General features: G+C 40.9%; 1 protein-coding gene and 1 pseudogene across 2 annotated transcripts in view; both read right to left on the bottom strand.

The window, feature by feature from the left end:
- Positions 1-22,874, bottom strand: part of LOC147021608 (bone morphogenetic protein receptor type-2-like) — a 182,577-nt gene that overhangs the window by 119,233 nt on the left and 40,470 nt on the right. The window lies entirely within an intron of this gene.
- Positions 5,500-5,640, bottom strand: LOC147021610 (signal recognition particle RNA; annotated as a pseudogene).

The following is a 22,874-nucleotide window of genomic DNA, read 5'->3' as shown; positions in this document are numbered from 1 at the left end:
TGCACGATTTACTTTTCACTCGCCTTTTAATTGTGGGGTGTTCGTGACGGTAAATAGTTACGAAGAAGAAGAGCATGTGAGTTTTAGTGAAATAAGGAACATGACACATTATAAAATGTTATTAAAAGCTTTTGAAGAAAGAAGCAAATGCCTTAAATTATGAGTAATGTTGGTTCAATTTGGAGGTAATGAGAAAGGAAGAAATAAATAATGAACCAAGGAAGGAAATAAGAGGCAGAATGAGTTAGTGATATTGTTTTTGAGTGAAAATTTTTGTTTTTTTTGAAGAAAGGAGGGGTAAATAAGATAAAGTTGAGGAACGTGAAAGAGAACACTTGAGATAAAGCAGAATGAGACACATATCTTGAAAGGTTTTCGCTATTCTTCATGGAGAAGTGCTTGAAATTCAAGCACGAGATGGATGCTGTCATGGCATCTTATACGGAGGTCTACAACAAGATCATGCAAAACAAGGCAAAGCAGATAAAGATCACCTCCTCCTTCACAAAGTCTGATGACCCTCAGCCAGAGACATCGACGTCATCTCAATAACCTCCAACACTCTCAATCATAATCATCATCAAAAGTATGTGCAATTTTTAAGTCTTTTTGATTTTTACTACTGTAGTTTTGGCAAAAAATATCAATGAATTACAGAATTGGTTCCCCGAACCCCATTTTCCCATAATGTGTTAACTTTGCGGTTTTGCCCAACGTGGGGTTTTTCAAGAACGTAACACCCACAAATGGGGAGGGTCGACTGTATATGATAGACTCAACATGATAAATAAAGTTTGATGACTAAAATGTCAGAGGACACATGGCCGTCAGCTATAATGGATTGAAGCTAAAACCTCTAAAAAAATCTGTCAAACCACTGATCCAATCGATGCAAAACTTTAGGTATATCTGAGTACAGTACATATGCCGAAAAAAATTGATAAATACAACAATCGGTTAAGTGGTTTCAGATAAATTGATTTTTAAAGGATTTCCTTCAACCCATTATGGTGGCAAAACCATGTGACCTATGATGTCAATGTGATCATAATTTTTTCCACATGGGTAGTGGATGATACATTTCAAGTTTCACATAAATTGGTGAAGTTGTTCCAGAGAAAAACATTTTTCAATGTTTTCCGTCGATCCAATATGTCTGCCAAACCGTGTGAACTTTATCATCATGCTTATCAAACTTTAATCCACATGGCTCACAGTTTTGTAAGCACCCACATGCAAATCACTCCTCGTGGTTATAAGTGGCAATTACTGGCATTGACTAGGCATGAGAAATTTTGTTTGATTAAAATGGCGTGATGGGATGGCATCATCATCGCAACGGGCAGCGTGGGACGGTATTGCAATTGCAACTAGTGTGCGGTGGCATAGTCATTGGCATGGACATCAATCGGTACCCAGCATAACTGCTCTTGTTTGTTTTTATGATCATCTCCCTCAGGACAGCAGAACAGCTTAGTTGATAACTGTCTAACCTGGGTTCAAACCCAATAGGATTAGAATAAACTAAAAAGTGTCATTCAAATGCAATGCCAAAGGGTATAGAGCATTGCTGCGCATGTCATCCTTCCAATATATGTGTATTATATATATATATATATATATATATATATATATATATATATATATGTATGTATACATACATACATACATACATACATCCTGGTGTTGGCTCAGTGGTTAGGGTGACGGCTTGGGATCCAAGGGTCCTGAGTTCAAGCCTCGTTTCCCGCTGAATTACTTCACCAGGGGGTTGACTCAGCCTGCCATCCTTCCGAGTTCCGAGGTCAGCAAAATGAGTACCAGCTTGCTGGGATGATTGAGTCATTCGAGTATCCTGTGTCGGAGTGGCAACCCATCCAGCATTGTGCCCAATAGCCAAGAAAACTGCTTTGGCAGCAGCGACACTCTGCACAGAGTATGGTTCCAATGGATGGATGGATATATATATATATATATAAATATATATATATATATATATATATATATATATATATATATATATATATATATCTATATATATATACATATAAATATATATATATATACATATAAATATATATATATATATTTATATGTATATATATATATATTTATATGTATATATATATATATATATATATATATATATATATATATATATATATATATATATATAGATACACACACACATATATGGTTGTAATTTCTGTCTCTGTTCATCAATACCATCAACCCCACTGGTAGTAACCCCAAAATATTGCATTCCGTGGGAATCCTCTTGGCAAATGGAGATGCAAGAAAACATTTTTAAATGTACAGGGTAGGAGGTTCAGGGTGAGGGAGAAGACCCAGATTCTCTCTATGTAAGTGTGTATTGTATAGCATCACCCAATGGTAGGCAGTATTACAAATTATCTTCTTATATCTAAACTCTAAATTCCTTCCGCACCCCAGCTCGTCAGAATGTGAAGTTGGGTGCCTCATATGCATTTAGGTTCTGGATAATAAAGATCCAGTTGTCGTTCTCAAAAGAGTAGCTCATCGTGTGCTGATATTCAGGTCAAATTACCTGCTGAGGGTAACTTTTAAATTAACACGCAAGTCGCAATGTTGGCATATTTTCTTCTTCTTCTGCAGGAATATAAGCTCACTTCAAGTGGGGTCACTGACACGGATCCTGCTCCACCATTTGGATTGGTCGTATACCCATTCTTTATCCACATCCTTCTCCATATCGACTTCCACGCAAACGCTCCATCTCCTGTTCGGTCTGCCACGACATCTCTTTCCAGGTGGTATCATTCCCATCTTCCTTACTCCTTCTCATCACATTCCCATACCATGGATCTAATCAACTTCCTGAACATTCTTTGACACTTCAACCACCTCCACAGTTTGTCTGATGTATTTGTGACTCACATGGTCTTCTCACGTTACACCACACAACCATCTCAACATCCTCATCTCAGTTACATCTAAATCTTTGCTCCAAACTTCTAATCTTCAGCCATGTCTTAGCACCGGACACAACGCTGGCCTCACGACCACTCTGTACACCTTTCCCTTCAGTCTCATCAGCATATTTCTATCACAAAGCACACCTGAAACATTCTTCCAGTTATTTCATCCTACCTGTATCCTAATGCTCATCTCCCCCATCAAACTCACCATTCTGCTGCACTACTGATCCCAGATGCTTGAACTTCTGCACCACCTTAATCTTTGGGCATTGGAAAAGCTATGATGGACTGAATGTCTTGCTCTTGCATCGACATTTTTTTGCACATCAGCTCCTTTTGGATAATATATTAAGAAACATATTGATGCCTGTGCTAGAACAGCAGCACAAACAGTAAAGGATGGGCAGCGATTCAACAACTTTTTAATGTGAAAGACAGGAATGAATTTTGATCACTGTTGACACTGTGCATGAATCACCAACAACCAGGGATTAGGTAAACAAGAATACAAGGACTGAAAAGTTTTGGAAGAAGACCTCACGAGCACATATGATCACATGCTTAACCAATATCAACGGGGAAAACAAACCGAGGCAGAAACTTTTAAATGGAAAAATAAAGTGGTTAAAAATTGAAAAGTCCAATCAGGTTTTAAAAAAATGTTTGAAGAGTACAACCCAAACGATCCAGTTTGAATAGGTTTCTTATATCTGGTGAAAATTAATTGATTGATCATTACCAGCAGATAGCCATCTCTGACGGGTATGGGGGACAGGACGGATCACAATACTCGGTTACGGTAGTTCCTTTGGATGTTTTGCGCCGCATTCAACAGCTCAGTTCATATTGGTGGCGTTTCTGGGTGCCCATGGTAGTGTTTGAGACCGGTCGCTTTAGATTGTTGGCCCTAACACATCGTGCCGGATGAGCAACACGAACGATTTGACATATTCATCGTTTCTATATTACCTCCATCAGCAGATTAACAACATGGCAGGATAAAGGTCGTAAATGCTGAGTTGAACAAACGTCCTGAACTCATGGACTTAGTCAAGTAAAGCAGGTTGCCTGGGACCCATTGCCGTCGGTTTGCCACCGAATGCTGCTGATTGTGACGTCATCGATTCCCTCTTTGAAAATTCTATCTATATTCGAATTTTTTGAATCCGCTATCACCTGCGTAAATACATGGAACACATAATGTGAAGATTTCGGAAGTATGAACAGAATATGTTTGGAGAAAAGTGTTAAAAGTTCCAGGCTTACGCCCGTTATATTTTATTTTGATGATGATGATTCATGTCATGAGATGGTGGTGAACTGCGATCTTGAAGCAGTTAAGGAAGGATTATGATTGGACAGACACAGGGCGGTGATTCCACAGGCAGAAAATAGAGAACAAGGGAACACATCTAGGTCAGAAGGGCTCGACGCTCGACGATGAAAGTTTCACAAGGTCGAGGTTTGGCGATGAATGTCGAGTGACAGATTTGGTGGTATAATGGTTAAAGACTGTCCGCACTGAGTCTGGGAAGTCAGAGGTTCAAACCACAACCAAGTCATACCAAAGACTTGAGAAATGGTATGTGCTGCTTCCTTGCTTGACGTTTAGCATTTTAATAGAGAGAGCATGGACAAACAACCAGAGGGAGGAAATTCCTCCTTAGGAAATGCAGTGAGAAAGGTGACACCATTGTTGTGATGTCGCTGGAACCTCGAGTGCCCCGTGAAGTGATGCCACTTCTCCCGAGTTCAGTGGCTGTGTTTGTCTCATCGAACAGAATCAGATAATTCCATCCACCGGTTTCTCCAATCTCCGATATAAACTGTCCATAACCTCGTCTTAATGGTTAGGGTGGTGGGCTTTGGATCCAAGGATCCCGATTTAAAATACCATTCAGCTGTTGAATTAATACAAGGTGGGGTTGACTCAACCTTTTATTCTTCTGAGGTTGGCAAAATGAGTACCAGCTTGCTAGGATGATTGAGCCATTCGAGTATCCTGTGTCGGAGTGGCGACCCATCCAGGATTGTGCCCAATAGCCCAGGAGACTGCTTCGGCAGCACCAACGCTGTGTACAGAGTATGGTCCGAATGCATGGACGGATAACCTCGTCATTGGTCTCATTTGTTGGTGCATACTGTCATTTCGTAGAAAGCCTGTGGTTGCTGGTTGCATCATTTATGGAAGCGCGGCTGTACCGTTGATGCAGTGCCCCTGATAACAGTGAGTTGGTACTCATTTTGCTGACCTTGGAAGGATGACAGGCTGAGTCAACCTACCTGGTGTTATTTAATTGGCACGACAGGGGCTCAAACTCAACACCCCAAGATCTTAAGCCAGCCATCTTAACTATGAAGCCAACATAAGGCTTTGTTCATGCACAACACTAGTTCATGTTGTTGTTCATCTTTCGGCTGCTCCCGTTAGGGGTCGCCACAGCGGATCATCCGTTATGATCCGCATACTGATTTGGCACAGGTTTTATGCCGGATGCCCTTCCTGACGCAACCCTGGTCGCCTCTTATGACACAGGGATATGGATTGGGTTTCGCCATGATTCCGGGCTGCCCTACACCCTCTCATAGCGTGGCCCAGTGCAGAGCTCCCATCCTCAAGCGATCCTCCAACCCAAGCCTCCGAGTAGCCGGATTACAGGCGCACGCCACTACGCCCGGTGCATAACACTAGTTCATAAGGTCCACAAAAAACGAAATAAAGAAAAAGTAGATATTCATGGTCTTTGAAAAGAAAGACTAAGGATGACACAGAAGACCTAGAAGGGACCCGAAAAGTAAAGAGCAAAGATGGAGTCATCAGGAGGAACCTGGATAGGACTTAGGTTTCGGCCACTACTCCACCACCCTCAAAAGCCATCCAGGCGCAGCAAAATGAGCCTTACAGAAAACTTTTCTCCAATAATTCACTTCCCCTTAGAGAAATAGATAATGGAAGACAGAAAAAGAGAGTAAAAGAGATGAAAGAGAAGAAACAGCAAGAATTAGAATGAATAAAGAGAAATGTGAAAAAAAAAATTAGAAAGAAATGTGAAAGGAACAAAGAACAAAGATGTTGGGAAGAACCCAGAGAGATAGATTTCAGCAATTACTCCATTGGCTCAAACGCAGCAACATGTGCAAGCTACCAGAGGTCCGTCAGTGGGGAAGCACAGTCGACACGGCGTCAGGATATGGTGCAAACATAACGAAACGGAAGAACAAGGAGGAACCCGAAGAAATAAAGAGCAAAAATGGAGTCATCAGGAGGAACCAGGATGTGAGACTTGGTGGCCTATAAATTGATAAAGGGGATTGCTATAATCCGATCATTGCTGGCACCTTTAGATGTTGCCCAAGGCTGAATGAAACACCCACTTGCTATCGGCCTACGCTCATCAGTGTATTAATAGGTGAAGAGCCGATTTTCAAGAGGCCTAGGTGATGGGTTTCATTCAACACCCACTACACAGTTGGTCTACCACTTCAGGATACTTTGGGGATGTATCTGGAACATTTAAGGCCCTGAAATACAGTTTAATTGTGGCAACAGTAAATTTTTACAGAAAATGAGAGCTGTGCCGTGCTGGACATTCACTGCCCCATGTTCCTCATTAACTGTTTCCCTTGAGCTCCAGGTTCTGGGCCATGGGTAGAGTAAATATTAAAAATGGACTTAGTAATTATTGGGAGCCCACCTGTGTTTGTGTTTAGTTCAAATTCTGGAAATTTATTGTAAGGTTGTCCACATGAGTCAGTTGGCTTAGTTATGCAATGCAATCTGTTTCAGTATTTTCGGAACATGTTTGGAACTATTGAAATGTCACACTCAGGGATCTGTAAGAAATTCATTTTAGAGGGAAACTACACCTTCATGCGACACGATGGCCTGGCGACTCAGGATGAGTCTGGTAAAAGGGTGAGGTGGTTGAATCGTTGTTGTGGTTATGGCGAGATAAGTGAGCTTGAATTGATGTTGGGATTTTTATAAGGGTGTTGTGATGGTTATAGGAATGGTGTAGCATTGTGGTTAGAGTATGGCAAAGGTCTGAGGTGATGGTCGGTTCGGGAATGGTGCTAAGTTTGAACGAGGTTTTGATGTCATATGCTCATGAGATGTCTCTTGTTACTATGCAGGCATGTATGCTTGAAAGGAAGATCATGTGTGCAGCAAAGTCAATAAAATAGATGAAGGATAGAAATCAAGACTTGCCCAAAAGCCCTCGTAACACATTTTGTCCCACAAACCCACTAAACATAAAGGAAGGGCTATCTACAACGAATACTGATGAAATAACTGCCTCGGGACTGCTATTTGTGATACGCCATAGCCGAGAGAGAGTGCGAGCTTCGCAGAAACGTAACACACCGATTGAAATTGGCGCTCAATTGTATAATTTCCAGTTTAATGGACTCAGGGTACTGCGATGGCCACCCTTGCCGCACCATCGTACGCCAACATCTTTATGGGAATGATAGAGGCTAAAATTTATGCACAACCTCATCATGGCATCTTATAAAAATCCGAGGTAAGTTATATTGATGATATCCAGTTTAACTGGTCAAAATGTCCCTGCAGTTTTACACAAAATTAATTAAATTTGATACATGCAACCATCAAGTTTACATTTGACAGCTCACAGTCCAAAGTTCACTTGTTGGACACATCACTCACTCCAAAACAACAGACTTGAAATAGAACCATACACCAAATCAACACACACACACTCTTACCTTCTCATGCTAAACATACCATACAGTCAAGCAATCAGAGCAAGACGCTTCTGCTCAACAAAAACGTGGCAGAAGAAACTTCTCTTCCCAATAAGAAACACTTTATTGCAAGACACTGCGACCCTCACTCTGTGAAAGAAGCAATACACCGAGCAAAACGCATACCTCTCCCAGACAAACCCAAACCTGCAACTAATCATGTCCCACTCGTAACCCCCTACTTCCAAACCTCATACTGATTGTGAACTATTTTGAATAAGGCCCTTCTTCACCTCCATCAGTCAGAAACACTTTGCACCACATTTCCTCAACCTCCCCGAACATCATTTTGACATGGCAGTACACTCAAGAACCTTTTAGGAAAAGCAAAGCACCCACAGCCCCACAGCAAATATACCAAGATTCCGAGCTTCCACAAATGCACAGCAAAAACAAACAAAAAAAAAGCTTCATACACAAACATATAATTAATAGAAGGAAACAAATTCCACAGTTCTAACACCAGACAATAGTTCCCCATGACCTCCTATATGGACTGTAAATCTACGTAGGTCATATACCTAATCACTTGTCAAAGATGAACGAAACAATACGTTGGAAAAACTGAGAACACACTTTTCACGCTTTAATAACACATGGTCAGAGATTCGAAATTTTCACACCAATCAGGGAAATCTCGACCTTCCACGATACATTTTCATCTACCAGATCACTCAGCAGATGATATTCAACTCTCTGCCATCAAATTAATTGCAAATCAATCACACCACAATCCTGAGATGGGAGTCTTTTTGGAGACACAAACCCCAAAGTCCCCTTTGAAATATGCGCGTGTATGTGTATATATGTGTATATGTATGTGTATATCGATATTGTACCATGATCTCGTATGCATGCCTGCTGCTGTTGTTAACCAAGAAGAAGAATTATTTGACTGAAAGCTTGCGGCCAATAAACATCATCCAGAAGTAACAACTCATTGAATTTCTTCTGATTATGAACTTAATACAAATGAGGCATCCTACCCATAGTGTGAAGTTCCTGATATTACTTACACACACACACACACACACACACACACACACACACACACACACACACACACACACACACACACACACACACACACACACACACACACAATGACATCATGTAAGAAATTCTGCCAACACATCATCTCCAAACTAGACGGCCCCCATATGGCACTCACGTCTTTGCAGACTGACATTTAAAGCCTATGGTCACGAATAGACAAAAGCAGAGCTGTCGATCTCGATGTTATCCTTCTTGTTGACTCATCAGCACAACATACTGTGAATCGTTTATTCTTATCAAGTTATGGGGTTCGATTTAGATCATATACATACATATATATATATATATATATATATATATATATATATATATATATATATATATATATATATATATATATATATACACATCACAGAAATTGACTTTAAAAAACAACAACTGAGATGCAAGCTTATAAACCATTTTATTCATACCTAATACAAGCTTTGAGAAAATACAGGTGATACTGCAGATGTCAAAAGAAAGTTGAACAAAACAAATGAGAAAGTAGAAGTCAAGAGCAAATGGCCTACATTGTCGAGTACGTGACTTTCAAAGTGCAGCTGAGCAGGAAAAACAGTCCTACAAGAAAGAGGAAGCCATAATGGCCCGTAATGGACCACTTGTTTTATTTATCAAGGAAGCGTCTCGGAAAGAGGACAAAAGAGCAGCTTTCGCCAGTGATATCACGCTTCTAATGACACAAAAAGATTCCACGGATTTTCCACAGCACTTGGCTATTAAAATTTTTTTTATCTACAAAGTCAAGGCTCATGGAAGAGCTCGAACACAAAACAGAACACAGTGGAAAGTGAGGTTGCATAAACACTGCGTGAACTAGTTCACAAGTTTCATGGTAACAATTAATATCACCACATATGAGGAAGAGAGAGTTGGGATGAGTGGTCAAAGGTTTGTGCATGTTGTCTAAGAGAGAGATGTAGATGGAATTGTCACTGTTTTGAGGACGGTACATCACACAGACAAACAAGAGGTGGAAGCAGAGGGGAAGCCACAGTCTTAGGTACTCCTGTGGGATGGGAGGTGGAAGATCAATGCAAGGGCGGGGGTGGGGGCGATGTTACATTGAGAGGGTGGGGTGAGGGGGAAGCATTGAGAGGGTCGGGTGAGCATGGATGTGGAGAGGGGGGACATGAAGCTTTGAGGGGGTGGGGTGGGGTGGAAGGAGACAAAGGGGACATCAAGTAGAGGGATGGTGATTCCAAATTCCAAACTTTGACAAACAGAGATAAAGACCATGGGATGGGAGATAACATTTATTTTTGTTGAAGGCACGAAGAAACGTACTGTACGTGAAGAATGATGGTTGGTGGACAAAGTGCTTAGCTAACAAAAAGTTTTGCAAAATCCATGATTCCACAGGCACGACCCAAACAGCTATTGACCTCTGATTCACAGCCAGCAGACACATGAATGTCACTGCCAAGGTAAGTGAATCTCTCCATGACCTCAACATCCTCACCACAAACAGATACAGACAAGACAGCAGCATCAAATATGTCATTGAAAGTCTGGCAGTTTAGACCCAGGAAAACCATAATCCAAGCAGCTCTGACTCCTCAATCAGCACCTCGAGGGCCCCAAAAAGGATCTCCAGAGTCTCTGCAAAGATGACTGCATCATCTGTGAAATCAAGGTCAGAGATCTTGACATTCCCAAACGATGCACCGCAGCTTGATTTCTCTGACATCCTCCCTAAATTCCAGTCCATACAAGTGTTGAAAAGTGTGGGGGCCAGTACACACCCCTGACAAACTCCAGCAACAACTGGAAATATGTTGGGGATGGTATCACCACATCTCACAGCACTCTCAGTACCAGAGTATAGTTCAGACATCAGAGTGATCAGTTTTGGTGGCACCCCACGAAGACCAAGAATCCTCCATAGGGCATCCCGATTTAATGAATTGAATGCTTTGCAGAGATCAACATAGGCTGCAAGCAGCCCCTGCCAAAACTCTCATCAGTATTCGTTGAGGACCAGAAGGGCAAGGATACGGTCGATCGTTGAAATCTTTGGTATAAAGCCTGACTGCTCTGGGCACTGGTGCTCAAAAAGATGGTGGCGAACCCGATCAAAAATTATCCGAGCAAAGACCTTGCCCGGCACCGAGAGCAGAGTCACCCCTCAGTAGTTGTTGCATTCCTGGCAATCACCCTTCCCTTTCCAGAGGGGGATAATAAGCCTCCTCTTCGAATCAGTTGGGATGATGCCTTTGTTCAAGGTAGAGCACTGAACTGCATGCAATGACATGAGTACAGCATTTCCACCAGTCTTGACAAGTTCAGAATGGATGCCACAGATCCCAGGAGTTTTCCACCATTTCAACCGGTTCACCACAGACTGGGTTTCCACAAATGATGGTGGATCACAGTTGATTGGAGTGTCGGCAATAGAGATAGTAATATGCCTGACATTCAACTCAACAGCTGGTAGATCAGCCTGGAACAACCACTTAAAGTAACTGGCCCAGCGGGAATTCACTTCGCACTGCTCTGCCAAGAGCCCTCCACCCTCCACTCCAACTGCAGTACACCGTGGGACGGGCTTGGAGGAACACAATGCATGAAATCCCCTGTAAGCAGGACGAGAATCACTTCACCCCTCACAGATTCCTTGCACAGAGGCCTCCTTGTGCACCCTCAGCACACGTACAGTTTTATGCCTCAACTCCCTGAACAGCTTGACTCTGCCAAAAAGCTTGGCCCTGCGACTCTGGTCAATGGTATCCCGTGTCCCTTGAGACACAAAAATCTTCTTCGCCCTTCGGTGAGTTCCAAGACATCCACCAGCATCATCAAGGATGGTGGTCTTAAAGGCATTCAGCAACTCTTCAGGATTCCCCAAAGCACCCAGACACCCAAAATCCCCACTCAGCCTGTTCACAAACTCCTCAGCTACCCTCTCATCCTTGAGATTGCCAACATCCAGCCTCGAATGGGATGGTACCATTCTCCCGAATTTAAGCAGCAACTTGAAAGGTGCGACCACAAGCCGGTGGTCGGTATTGAGGAACTGAGCACTCCGGTAGACCCTGCAGTTCTGGATCATCCTCCAGTGACCATCAATGAGCACATGGTCAATCTCCTTCACCACACCACCAGCGTTGGAAGACCAAGTCAGGCGATGAACCTGTGGGCACTGAAACCAATGAACCAGCCACCCGAAGTCCATGACTTCTTGCAAAGTTAAGAAACTTAGTGCTGTTCTGGTTCACAGTTCCAGACCCATGGGGGCCAACACATGTCTCATAACCATCCATATCAGTTCGTCGATGCATTGAAATCCCACAAGACTCGAAGAGTATCTCGCCTGGGGAAATGATCAACCACAGACTCGACCGTGGGATCAAATATGTCCTTCACAGTGAGATCACTCGCTTTAGTCAGAGCATATACAGAGACCAGCGAAACGACACCCAAGGAGTGATGAATCCTTCGTCTCATAATATGCTCTTTGACTGGTGCTCCCTCAATTTCCATTGGAATCCGCTTATTGAACAGAGCCGCAGCAACTTCTTTGGCATGGTAATCATCAGAGCAACCATACCAATAGTAGGTGTAACCACCCACCACTATCCGGTCTCTGAAACTCAGAGAGTGCTGCAATACCGATGTTCAAATACTTGAGCTCAGATGACAATAGAGACATGTGATCATCCTCTTTTAGGGTTTTGACATTCCAGGCACCCACCCGAAGGGACCGCCTCAGGTTAACCCAAGAAGACCACCGTCTAATGGATGACAACTCAGCACCATCCCGACACACTCTACCGCAATCTGACCCGGGAAGGTTACCCCGTGGTTTTCTTCCTTTTATCAAAGATTGGGGGTCCCGAAGGATTTGCCCCATTCCCATCACCAGGTGAGCTGCCCGGCTGAAGGCAGCTGCACAGAAGGTACTCCCACAGAGTGGGTTTTCAATTTTCTTTGAGTTTTTATTATGTTTTGCAGAATGAAGGCTTTTACGATGGCTGTAGTGCAAATCTGCCACCAACCTCCTAAAAAAATAAAGTGACCCAACTGCAGAAGGACGTCTGCAGACACAGTTGGGCACTAGATATGGATGGCCATTGGCTCACAAGGAGATCCTCCACCCTTTGACAGGTTCTGTTTTTAATCCTGCTGGGTGTCCATATCATCCACCCTCCTCACCAGAAAACCTGGTGGCGGAGAGAGTTTAATCGCTGACAACCCGACCATGAAACAGGTTAGTACAGGTTTACATGATACCTGTAGCAAGTCACAGGTCTGATCTGACCTGACCTGACAAGAGGTAGAAGTAGAATATTTGGGAAGAAGGAAGCAAAGCAAGAAACACTGAGACAATTCTTTTTCACACTTTCTATCTGAGGGGTGGCTGATTTCAGACTTTAATAATACGAAACAAATTCAAGGGAGACGCTTCCATCCAACCATCAAGTTTACATTTGACAGCTCACAGTCCAAAGTTCACTTGTTGAACATATCACTCACTTCAAAACAACAGACTTGAAATGGAGCCATACACCAAACCAACACACACACACACACACACACACACACACACACACACACACACACACACACACACACACACACACACACACACACACACACACACACTCTTACCTTCTCACATCTTCATCTTCCCAGACTCGGAGCGGACAGTCTTTAACCAGTATACCACAAAGTCTGTCACTCGACATTCATCACCAAACGTATTCAAATAATACGAAACAAATATATTAGACACACATTGGGCGGTGTGAAAATCCCCAAACTGAAAGGACGTTAATTCTCAAATGCAAAGGAAAGAAAATGGTGATATTTCATTTTAAAAAAGAAGAAGTTTTCACCAAACTTTTCAAGGCGTATAAACAAATAGATGAACATGTAATATTATGTGAAGCAAACAAACATTAAAATTGGCTTGGTTGTGAAATACCTGCGTCTCGAATTAATTAGTTGGGAGGCCAACAGGGAAATTCCTGAGAGATATTTATCACGAACACGTACACTCTAAAGTTGCATTAAATGTACATCCACTTTTGTACACGCAACATCACCTCTGAGTTTATGTAAATTTCAAAAATGAACAAGGTACGTTTTCATTACAACGAAAATAGTTATGATTAATATTTAAAATCTTTAATTAAAAAATAAAAAATACAATGTCCTTTTGTCGGCGTTTTGTATGTACTGTATGCTGTTGAGATGTCCAGGGGTATGTTCAGTTATCAAGCAGATCGCAAGCACTTGCCAAGCCAGCCATTCCTTATCAACGGTTTCTCGTGGAGTGCTTAAGCCACTTGGTGAGTGCTCCACAAGAAACTTGGTAACTGAACACATCCCAGATTCATTACATGGCGACGAGGATAAACATCTATACTATCACTTCTTTCAGCCATATCGATGAATTCGTCCCTCGGGGGTGGGGTAAGAGGAGGCAGGGGAGGGGATGGAGTGGGAAGAGAGACCAGAGGTTTTGCCCAGGAAAACAAACAGATGAACATGTAATATTATGTGAATTAAACAAACATTAAAAGCAACACTGGGTTGTCGTGATAAGTAGCAACACCGGTGTCGCAACACTGGATGCAGTTAAAAATGTAGTTATATAAGTGTAGTATACCCCTGTTCGTGTAGTTGTAAGTTTGACTCCACCGTGAGGTCCAAATTACTCAATCGTCGTGAAATTGATGGAAGCACGACTTCTAGAAGTACAAGAAAACTTGCCGGTTTCATTTCAACAAACAATATTTCTCACTGTTCTTAAAATTAAATGCAGAATAATAATTTTAAAAAACAATTATTCCCATCCACCACAAATTGCTCATTTCAGAACACAGTTTCAGGGCAGGAGCTTCAACATACACGCCAACATCAAGGACACATGAACTCCAAATAAACTTGTGGAAAAATAACATATACAGGACATGAAAACTCCTGTTGGAAGTAACTCTAAAATTTGTAAATATAAACAAACACTGTCACTTGTACTTTAAATATATAATTTTATACAGTGAAAAATACATCAAAATCATTGCTTGAAGTATGATGTTAACGATAAAATAATGCTTGCAATGCAACTTAATAGTGAGACAGACGGCAGTTAAGTTTCTTTCCTTTTGCTGTTTTGGGAGACAAACTCAAAACGATGAGTAAAAAAAAAAAGATACCGCATTCGTATAATTATTAAAAGTTCAAAAAAAAAATTCAACTGTTAGTTGCTACAACTGTATTCCTACCCTAACACGGCCCCCGTTGTCATTGGCATATCACAAGAGGAAGCAGAGTCTCAGGGTTTCCTTCTTAGACACAGCAGGGAGGTTGGTGACCTTACACTTTTTGAAAGGCTCTTTTTCTGGTCTTGCTCCACATGCTCAATAGCCTCTGCCCAATCTCTGACCCCACCACCCTGCCATCGCTTGCACTTGATTTACCAGAAACCATTACCTTGTTGCCCTTCCCAATAATAAGATTAATGCATTTACCCCCATCCATTCATTTCCTACTTCTCTTACATTAAACACCACTTTACTCTCATCTCATGCTCTTCCCTTCAGACCACCAAGTCTGTTGTCCACAACCACCTCATCCACTCTCTTCATGTTGATTACAAATTGCTGTCTGTTGTTTTTCTCTTCACTGAATGTCAAAACTGGTATAATTTTTCCCTTATATCTTTCATTGCTTACATGAACCAGATCGTTATTAGCAATTTGTATTTTTTGGCCGAGCCAGGAAAATTTTTTTAAATACATGCAATATGAAGAGAAGAAGTTATCTTATTGCAGTTACATTATGGGATTGTTCCCAAAGGATGTGTGTATACTCCGCCATTGGCATGTGAGAGCAACAAAGCGATCAGCAAATCTGTCACCTGACATCCAAATTAAACATGTGCGGTATTGGCCGGTTAGCCTGTATGGTGTAACCATCTAAGCAGAGAGTTGATGCTGGGATGTTAGATTGAAATCCCACACACCATGTTGATGTGGTCCATCATCTATAAATGTCCTTGCAACCCATGTGAATGTCTGCACTGCCTGTCAGTTACGTACAAACTACAATATGAACCTAAGATCAGCATCAAAAAAGAAAAGAAAAAAAGGATTACATCAACATGTTGCATGGGATTTCACCTTAAGATCATCACATCAACCATGTCCATAATACTTTTACATCAATTTTTCATCTTGTAAATTAAACAATAACCTTTAAATATTTTTGTACCTGAACTATGTCAATGGAGAAGTTTACTCATGGTCAACCCCTGTGAAAGTATAATTTTACTCAAATGTGTGAATAGCTGTATTGAGAGCGAGCATGCAAAAGCCTAAGCTGCAGTTACCCAACCATCTTGGAATATGCGTCAGGAACATAGCATTCCAGATTAGCTCCAAACACACATTTATCTCTGCACAAACTTCAGTACATCAAGTTGTTTTTGAGTGCAAGAAAAACAATTTTGTATTCTCACCAAAAATTGCATTGGGTTTATTTCCACATCTAGAATTTTTGTCTGATAAATGTTAAAGTTGAAGAGAAATGTTATATCGCTTAAATCTAAATATGTTATATCTTGAAAGAAAGATTAAAACAGACCATGCAACGTTTTTTTACATGCATTTTCAATCAAGATATTTAAAATACCCTCATGGAAAAGCATGTTTATGTTTTTGATAATTTCTCGGCAAGCAAAACTCCATTCAAGATAAAGGTGGAATCTGGTAACAAACCAACATCACAGCATTTTAAGCATCAAAAGCAGCACAGCTAAACCTTTTATGCCAGAAAACACAAAGTTGGACAAATGAGACAGCCAGAATAAGTATGCTATTTTAAAAAAAACAAAGGAAGAATAACATGAAAAAAAAAACGTTTTAAACACTTCTCAAACCTTTGGAGTAGTTGTGTGTGTGTGTATGTGTATGTGTATGTGTATGTGTATGTGTATGTGTATGTGTGTGTGTGTGTGTGTGTGTGTGTGTGTGTGTGTGTGTGTGTGTGTGTGTGTGTGTGTGTGTGTGTGTGTGTGTGTGTGAGTATATACGGCACATGAAATGGCAATTCTCTAGAAGTGAAAATTTTTGCACTGCATCAATTTTCACGCATTTCACATGACAACGGAGAAGTGCAAATTTAACATGTGAATACATTTGCCTCTTATTTTTTTGTTTGGAGAGCTTACAGTACCAGATAGCAGAAAGAATATACGTGCCATACGCATACAGTTGCCAGTCATGCCATAGTGAGTAGCAAGCAAGGCACTTCACCAGTGCGTGTCGCATAGGTCTATGTAGTTCACAACGACAGTACTGTACTTCAGCATCCACAATTCAACATAAAATATATATTCGTCATTCACCCACATGGGCAATATTTAACACCCACATGGGAGTACAGATGGGACAGCATTTAGATTCTGCTGAAGAATGATGTGCTTCCAAATGCTGAATTATTGCACACCCTTTCGTCCATTTAACCACAATCCAAATTTCCGTTTAACACATTTTAATTGGGCCATAATTAGCCTGCTCCACTCTTCAAAAATAACCAGACCTCATGAACAGCACTAAAATAGTAAGTGAGATTGGGAAAGCTGCATCTAACAGACAAATAGATTTTAGTGAAGGTATCCAATTAACAAATCATTCTTCCATGTTTGGATTGACTGTTTATACACTGCACCATGCTTGCAAATATTTTGCCAATCACAAATCAGATATAAAGACCCCAGCAAACTGAGATCAAGTGAAAGGGTTCCAGAGTGCAACAATCAGGAATAAACCAACAAATCAGCTGAACAGATTTGTATGCAGTTTGAATGCAAAACCAATTTTATCACAGTTGTTTGATTTTTGGAGTTTTAGAGCAATCTCGATCATAAATAGACAAAATGATTCCCAATACCGTTTTTATATGACACTTATAAATTTGAATCAGCTTCCACCTTCAAAATTTCAAACATTTCTGACAAAGTATATTGTTGGTTAACCAGACTCAGTTGCACGATGGTCAACCTGCTCCGAGTTTGGGAGGTCATTGGATAAAACTCCGGCCAAGTCATACCAAAGAGTTAAAAAATGGTACGTGTTGCTTCCTTGCTAGATGTTCACCAAATAAAAGGATAGAGCATGGACTAAACTTTGGGAAGGCAATGGCAAACTAGTATAACCATTGCCAAGAGGTTTAATGTTATAAAAGCTTTTTACATTTATTAGTTCAAAATATTTATAACTGCAAAATTTCCTGAAAATACATTACGCTGGTCGACAAAATCCAACTTTTTCCTCTCATCAAAGATGCAAGCACACTTTTCTAAACCAGTTTTGCACGTAGATTCTAAATTTTGGTTCAGTTTTCTTTCAGCACATCTACAGTAGTTATAATTGAAATATGGCTAGTGTTAATTTCAGCACAATTTAGGTAATAATCACACATTAACAAAGTTAACATTCCAACGTTATTCATTTTCAGTATAAATCCCATAAACGTTATGTACACCAATCACTTGCTTAAATTTATACAGTACACACTTCTGAAAAAAGAAATGCATAACAATTTAAAATGTTACGAGTATGATTTTCTTTTGTAAACGATGTTTGAATTGTCACAATACAGCATCCAGTAGTAGTCTGCCAGCATACTTTCGTTCCAGAAACCTTGGTCGCGATTTTCCATTGCCTGAATGGCTTGATGGAAGCGTTCCCCCTGCTCGTCACTCACTGTGCCAAGGTTTTCAGGAAAGAAATCTAAATGCGAACGTAAGAAATGTAATTTCAAGGACATGCGACAGCCCATTTTTTGATATGCGTCGAGCAGTTTCTGGATTCCATCTTTGTATGCGGGGACATGTGGTTACCCTCCAATCAAATTTGAAAGGTTATTACCTTAATTAATTACAACTAAGGCAATATCCTTTCAAATTTGATTGGTCTCATCGCAAAAACTAGACATGCTCGAGGAAAACCAAAACCAGCATCCCAAGAGCTATCCAGCCCACCTTTAATTATATCTGATGAAAATGACTTGTTGGCCAGCGTTATTTTTTAGTGCATTTTGCTGATTGAAGGAGAGCATTTCACTTTTCTGCATTTGGCTTATAATGAACTACTTGTGATTGTAAAGATTTTTTTTAGTGTTTTAACACATTATTATATGACATTGGCTCGGTCTAGAAAAGCCAGCATAGCAAAAATTGACAGTTTGGAAATGAGGGTGGGGTGCCAGACAGAAAAAAATAATTGGCAGATGTCTACAGACATGGCCCTGACTAATTGTTTGAGATTGAGAGGACCCATTCATTCTTTACATTTATGAAGAAGCAAATCAAAGGAGGAATGTGGGAAGTGCATTGCAGAGCAGGCATGCACAATCTTAAGAAATATGGATTTATTCAATGAAAAGGATATGTCCACGAGACACAGATGGACATATCCAGCAGGGCAAGAAATACAGTAGATGATCATTGACAATAATAATAAATAAGCACCAATGATGAAAAGAAACGAAAACCCCCTTGGGTCCACAGTCACACGTCAAACATACACACAGAACCAGGAAAGGCTTTTTTAAGGCTCAGCATCTGAGGGACAGGACGGAGAGGAACTGAACAGGCCCTTGCCAACCAGATTACAACAAAAGCAGTCCAGCACCAAGAAGCGTACTCGGCAAAAGAGAAAAAGAATGCCCCTCTTCCGGTCCACCAATGCTCCCCCTTCCCCTGCCCTCTACATGACTCGGTGTGGCCACTGTGATGGCGTCTTTCTGCTGTTGTCCCAAAAGTGGGATGGCAGCAGGTCCAGCCAATAGCAAGTCATAGGACGGTCCTCCCAGGAAATTGCGAGAGGTGACTGCATTGATGCCACTGGGGGTGACGTCCCACCATCGGGCCCGCACACAAACCGGAGGGAGGTGGTAGAAGGGATGGACACAACGCATGGCAACCTCATATAAATGGATATTTTGACATGTCCCCTCGTATTGCCTCACAAGACCTGCACCGGTTCAGACAGGAAGGACAGAACATGCAACATCCATAATGTAGCTAACCACAATTGCAAACAACACCACATTCAAACGGCATACAAAAACAGGACACAACCAAACCATGAAGTCCTTGCTACAGGAAAAATGATCCATCCCACAAAGGCCTCACATTATATCAACTACCCTGCACCACACACACATAATATATACAACAAATGTTTTATAACCATTTTCCCCTTTTTCAGGGAGTTGGACAAATTCTGACATTCCTCCATAAGGATCTATCCATTACGTCAGTTTAGTGCAAACACACATATTTAATATATTTCTTGACATTTTAAATACATTACTTCTTAAGAAGTCTTCTTGATCGTCTTCCTTCGACCACAAGTTTTATTTCTTTTTTTAGAGCTTTATCTTCTTACCTTCGTTGCACCTGACGATACCAACCAAATCTTCTCTTCCTAAGTTCTGCACTGGTATTGATTTGTTTTTTCTTCCAGATTTCTGAGCTCAGTATCCTTTCTTTCAGAGACAATCCTTAGCTCTTATATAAACCTCGATATTGTATACAAAAAATTACATATCCATTCATCCATCATATCTCACATTCTCATCCGAGTTATTTTCATTATTTTTTTACAACTTTTTCCTGCATTGCCCACATCTTGATTCCATACATCAATATCGGTCTGATACAGGCTAAACCCTTTTACAGATAATGGAATGTTTTTGTGCTTCGTGACACTATCTCGTTGTCTCCACTTACTCAAAGCTGACTTTATTATTGATTAAATGGCTAATTCTGCTCATGAAGTAACAAAACTTTTGAATTTTTCAAAATTAAATTCTGAGCTCAGGTGAAGCATTTCTGTTTGTTCTTCATATTTTTCTTGAAATTATTGATCTTCACATATTTTTTTTACATGTGAAAATTCCAGCGATACCACTGCAACAATTATGACAGTGACACCACTTTTCTTTTCTTTTCTTTTTAAACATGGTCTAAGCTCATGGGAATCCGGACAACATAACAAAGGGAACAGCAGGAGAATGGATACACCAACAGCACGGCAGAGGGAGAAAGTATATGGAGACAGACAAAAAAGCGATGCCGGTAGCGATGAGGGGTAAGGGAAAACGCAAAGGGTGGACAAGATGACGACACAAGCAAAATTGTGTTTGACCAGTTTATGATTTTGTCAAGGTCTGAGGAGAGGGAAGAGTGGGCTGCTGTCTGTCAGAATGATGAGAGATGTCACGGCAGAGAGTGGAGTCATCAAGAAAGAGATAAAGAGGATTTTACAAAGTCAGTGACATCATTGATGAAGATTAGGAATAATATGGGGCTGAGAACACTACATTGGGATATTCCAGCCTTGACAGGGAGAGGAGATGAAAGGATTCCGTTGAGAGCCACATGTTGTCTCCACGAGTTGAGTAAGTCAATAATCCAAGAGTGGAGTTGGCCTTGGATTCCTTAGGCAGACAGTTTGGAGAGCAATGCTGGATGTCAGACTGTATCAAAAGCTCAAGATATGTCCAAAGAGATGGCCCTGATATCATTTCTGATATTGAGGGCCTCCACCATTGTTGAGCGTGTTGAAGCAGCATGTCCAAGGTGGAGTGACAAGTCTGAATCCGAATTGATGATCTGAGATGAGGCTGTTGGAGAAAAGGAAAGATTTTATCTCAACTGTGATGATTAATTTCATGACCTTGCTGCTGATTATTGGAATTACAGTAAGCTAATTAGGCTGTAGTTCAGGGTATCCGTTTTTGCACGTTATTATGTAATGCTGTGATGTTGGCTGATTTCCAATTTCCCAGGTGGATATCAGAGACGTCTGAAGTGTTAAAAAAAAAAACGAATATAATCAATGTCAGTGTGTGTCAGTGTGTCAGTCAGTCAGTGTGTCTCCTCCATAACTCTAAAACTTAATGGCCTGAAACTTTGCGTCCTAAAGGAACTCCAAGGGTGTGCGTGAATGAAAACTGTGTTTGGGTCAATTAAAACACTCCTTTTGAGGATAATTATTAACAGCCTTATTTAATCTTTTATTAAGGCTCATCCTCGGTCACCTCACTGTCCCTCAATGGAGTCTTAATTCACCATTTTTTTGGCCTGCTAAACAATGCCTTGACTTGGAATAGGCCGTAATGATTTATTAATGATAGTCTCCCCTCCCCCCCCCCTTTCCTCACTCATATCATCGAATGCCTGATTATCATACCTACGAATCACTGGATACATTGCAATGCTTATAAACGCCGGGAAACGCCAACATTCATGGCTTTATTTCATTTCCGCACATGCCATAACCTCGAGAATCTCTTAAACTAAGCTTGGGAATTAAACTTAGCAGCAGTTACGACTGCTAAAAAAAAAGTATGCATTTGTCCAATTCGGACTTAGTTTGACATTTTGGGCATCTCCGGGAAGTTTTTTGATATGACGGATCGGCGATCACCAATCCCTTGCCAAGTCAGCTGTTCCTTATGAACCATTTCATTGGAGTGCTTAAGCCACTTGGTGAGTGCTCGACAATATTTGCACCATCACTGATTACTGTATATCAATCAAGTTGAACAAAGTTCAGGGGCCAGTCATCTGCGTTTAGACCAGCGTTGTTCTATGGTGCGACGGGCAGTGGCTGGCTCACTAAAAATGTGCAAATATATTTTACACCACATTTCCTCTTTTTGTATAATCTTTCATTATATGACCCATCACTTCAGCATGGATAAATACATATAAAAAAAACACTAGAATGACACTAGGTGGAGCGCATACCTCCGTAACGCAATGCCCGATCCAGTGGACCATATCGAGCACAACAACTTTTTGAAATATCATGCCAAATATCATTTTAGCCCCATTTCTCAATGGCGAAGAATCACTTTAAAAAGTTTTCGGATTCGGATCTTCACCAAATTTTATCAATTTTTCCTCATCACACACCCAACTTGTCCACTCAGTTTCGTCCAAATCCCTCCATAATTTTTTGAGATATCGTGCTTTTTTTGTTTTTGGCCCAATCTCTTGATGGTGAAGAATAACCAAAAAATTTTGAGTAGCCAGATCTGGATCCAGATCTTCACAAAAATCTA

Source organism: Eptatretus burgeri, chromosome 8 (genome assembly GCF_056783735.1).
Source record: "Eptatretus burgeri isolate ZD-2024b chromosome 8, Ebu_testis_v1, whole genome shotgun sequence".
Taxonomy (NCBI): domain Eukaryota; kingdom Metazoa; phylum Chordata; class Myxini; order Myxiniformes; family Myxinidae; genus Eptatretus; species Eptatretus burgeri.
The sequence above is the reverse complement of the archived record's forward strand: the minus strand, read 5'-3'. Positions and strand labels throughout refer to the sequence as shown.